This window comes from Malania oleifera, chromosome 6 (genome assembly GCF_029873635.1).
Source record: "Malania oleifera isolate guangnan ecotype guangnan chromosome 6, ASM2987363v1, whole genome shotgun sequence".
Classification (NCBI taxonomy): domain Eukaryota; kingdom Viridiplantae; phylum Streptophyta; class Magnoliopsida; order Santalales; family Ximeniaceae; genus Malania; species Malania oleifera.
This window is the reverse complement of record NC_080422.1, coordinates 20,852,653-20,857,146: the sequence shown is the minus strand read 5'-3', so window position 1 is coordinate 20,857,146 and position 4,494 is coordinate 20,852,653.

Here is a 4,494-nt window from a genome sequence, read left to right as displayed (position 1 = left end):
TAGACTACAGAACAGAACCCTAAATTCTCATCATAATTTCTTAACATTAACTCACTGAATTATGTTCTATCCTAATTCTTTTCTTTCCAAAAATTCCATCCTATATTCTAGTATGTTTTGCGCTATACTCTAAAGTCTACAGAACTTAGCAACCTAGACTCTAATACCAAATTGTAACGACCTGAAAATTTATGCCATTTTTTATCTATTTATAAGCTATATACCATAACTCTGATACTCCTAATAAAACCACAACATCTCGGTCCCAAAATTGCATCGAGGAATACCTAATCATAAAATAACACACCTATGCAGCGGAATACATAAGATCATACAACCATAATTACAATACCATAATTCAGTAATTTCCCCAAAACACACATATATACATATACATATCACTTCAGTATTCTTCCACTAGAACATCTAGGATCTATACAATAATACACGTCCCAATCAACACTTACCCTACAGATAGGGCAATTTAAACGACCTCTCTATCTCCGAGGCTGATCTACTTGTCTAATAGGATCACCTAAAATATGTTAAATTATTGGGATGAGACAATGCTCAGTAAGACGAAATATGCTATTACCAGTGTGTGGCAGCTGAGTTTACATGAATAATATACTGTTAAACAACTGAAATGAGATGACATGTAAAATATTATATAGTATAACTCACCCCTATGTGGTTTAAAGTACAACTGTTTCTGGACTTTCTATTTAATCATACTTTTCGTAATTATAATTATAACTGCTATTTTTATGTAAATCTATATATATACATAAATGTGAAAACTTTCCTAGATGACTGTATGTTGTGATTTATCCCCCTCATGACAGGATTGTGCGGCCCTATAGGCTCTTAACACTGGTTGGCCTACCAAGATAAGTCAATTGAATCTCCCTAGTCAGATCAGCCGCCTCAACCCGGACTACTGGGGAGTCTGCAATACCTCTCAAGGAACGATCGATTGCTGATAAATCCACACACTATCTGAGATATGCTGTTACACTCTGATCTAAAATAGCTACAGTACTGTGCTCTGAGAATTGATATGATCCATTAGGGTCTGATACTGTATAATACTATTCCACATATATATCTTACTGTTTTACCATGTTTCTGTTTTAACTGTAATAACCATAACATTGTAAAAGCTGATCTGGATAAACTGTAATATTGGAGTAACTGAAATATTTGAATCTTATGGTTTTGAAATCTGTATATCATGGTATTCTGAAAATGCTTAAAAATATATTTCTGTGTGTTTACTGTAAATCATGATATTCAGAAAGGTGTATAAATTTTGTGCTAATCCAATATTAACTCATGTCACACTACTAAATAAATACTACCACTGTATTAAAATCTGTATTTTCCTGATAATAAAAGTAATTTATAATCTGTAAGATTTTCCCTGAAAACACATAATTTCATATAGAGTTCATATCCCAAAATACATACATTTTACTGATAAAATTCCTAAATTACTAGCATAACATATTTCCCTTACCTGACTAACTAGGAGCCCTAACTTCAACTCTATCCTCACGCCCACATTGTACCACACAAAATCCTGAAATCTATATATTTCCAATTTCAATAACCCAAACTCAGAATAATAACTATATTTGTCTTTTCCCTAGGCTCACATTTATCTTTTATTCATAAAATTCTAAACTATTAATTATTTATCAATATTACCTGAGTTTTAGGGGAAACACCTGCTAGGATCTTCAACCTATGCTTGTGGTGTTTGGAAACCCAAACCCTGAAATTACAACACTCTAGTTTAATTAACTCAAACACCAATATATTTCTATCTTATACAAAATCTAAGTTCTGAAAAGCCCGATAACTTCAAAAACCCTAAAATAACCTATTTACCCTGATTTTGGGATGGTGCCTAAACTTCTCAAACCAAAATTCAGCTCCGGTTAAGTTGTAGAGAATCTCCCCAAGATCATTGTGGTAACTTTTGATCGTCGAACCGGGGAAAAAGGGAGCTAGAATCTTAGAGAGAAGTGAGAGAAACAGAAATTATATAAAGAGAGAGAGAGAGAGAGAGAGAGAGAGAGAGAGAGAGAACAAGAACTGATTTCCTCTCCAAATCTAATTTTTCGCATATTTATAGGTGGCTGGCCACGTGGCTTCGTCGAGACGAGACACGTGGACTCTTCGACGAATCGAAGAAGAGAGTTCGTCGACGAAGGTAATGAGAGTTCGTCGACGAAGGTAGTGAGCTTGTCGACGAACCAAAAGGGTTTGAAATACCCCTCTCGGTATCACTTCATCGACGAGACACTGAAGCTCGTCTATGAGCCGTATATGGGCGTTTGTCGACGAAATCAGAGCATTCGTCAACGAACCCTGCTTTGTTAATTTTCCTTTCACTCTATTATTTAATTATTATAATTTCCAGGTCCCTACACCATTGGTGAAAGTTTAATATGAATTTTGATATGCAATTTTATTACTCTACAAAAATTGTTATGCTTATTGTAAGGGGGAGCCTTATTAAGGTTTACTGACTTTTACTCTTTATTTGTCATCATAAAAAATGGGGAGATTATTGGTCTAACAAGGCTTAATCTCATTTTAATGATAACAGATCAAGGGTACTTAACATGTTTGTTTAAGTATAGTTTCACGGATTAAAGGTATTCATGAGATCAAGTTTGAGTGTTTGAAGAGCTTAAATGAAGTTTGTACTTACAGTCATGAGTAATAATGAAGTTAAAGCATATTGAAGAAATGGTTAAAGCTAGACATGGCATGAAAGCTAAAGCATGGAAACTTAGAGCTTAGGTAGTTTTATCTTATAAAAGTCTCATATAAGTACTTCACAAATTAAATATTGATGTTTGAAACTCTTAGGAAACATCATTTACTTAGAGACTTGTTTTAAATCATGGTAAACATTTTCTCAAAGTCTCAAGTAAGTTTTTCTAAGTTACAAGCTAAGTGTTGAAGTCAAACTTTGAAAAACCAAGAAGTGGCTAGAATGTCAGGCGACTGATGGTTCATCATCAAGCGACTGATATGCTACTAACTTTTTAAATAAATGAACAGAACAAAAGTAGGCGACTGACCTCTTAAAGTCTAGTCGACTGACTCAACACTGACCTTCAAAAATGCGCTAAATTTAAAAAGTTAGGCGACTGACCCTCAGGCCTTAATCGACTGAAGTCTATGTTTTTTAGCAGCGTTGATAAAGTTTCCAAAAATGATTTCTTGGTTTCCAAATTAGGAGAAAACTTGGGAAAAATGGTAAGAAACCCTTGTGCACTATTTATATGTTTTATTCTCGCACATTAGGGCAACTCACAACACATATACGAATTAAATTTCTGAATTCTATTGCTGAAAGCTTTCCTGAAGAATTGCTGAGTTATTGCTGAAATTCTCACACAAAATTATGATTTGTTCTACCGAAATTCTCAGTCTCTAATTAGAATACTAGTGATATTACTCTAAGCTTCAACTTCTTTATTGTTTTTGATTGAAGTATACTGAATCTAACTTGTACAAATTTGCTCTAACTGAGAGTACTTCTTTGTACGAATCAAGTTATTCCTAGTTTCTTGTTTTTTGTTTGACGGTTTAGGATTGTTGAATTGTTGCGTAGCAAAAGAGTTGTTCTCGCTAGAGAGAGATCTCCACCTTGAGCGGAAAGATGATTGCTTCACTTGGTAACGAAGTGAAAAGGAAATCCTCACAGCGTATTGCTTGAGGTAAGGACGTAGGCCACTAGTTGAACCTTGTAAAAAAATCAAGTGTTCAGCTCTTCTTCCCTTGAACCTTTTACATTCTTGCAAGATTATTAACTGCGTGTATACTTAATTAATTACTAATAACTTCCTGGATTTTGGGAATTTGTTGAATACTTATTTTGCTTGTATTTGAATCAAGGAATTGATTGGTTGTGTGGATTGGATTGAATATCCAGACAAACTTTGAATATTAAGTTTTAAATACACAGTTGAGGTAAGTATTGTGAATTTGATTATTTCATTGAAAGAAAATTGTAGGGTACTTAAGATCAAATTTGTTGAGATTGCTTTGTGAGATTATTATTATTCATTGTTGAAAAAAATAACTGATCCTGAATTTTACTCAACTATTGAAGCATTGAAATTTAGATTTGGATTGTAATCTCATATTCACATTCATATATACCTAAGACTCCCGATTGGTACAGTACGGTTGGTAATTAGAATTTTTGTATTTGTGTGATTGTAGCAAACTAATTTGAAAAGGATAAAAATGCACTAAAGTATTTTTCTCAATTTCTTTTTTTGAAAATTCAATTCAACCTCTTTTGGGAGTACACATTTAATCTTAAACATCATAAAATCCATTAATTTTAATGTTCGGAATATTACAATGATAATTTTATCTTAAAAATTATTAATTAAATGTGCTATGTGTCGAAAGCATTGTGCAGGAGATTTGAAATACAAATACTAAATTCACATTGGGGACCCC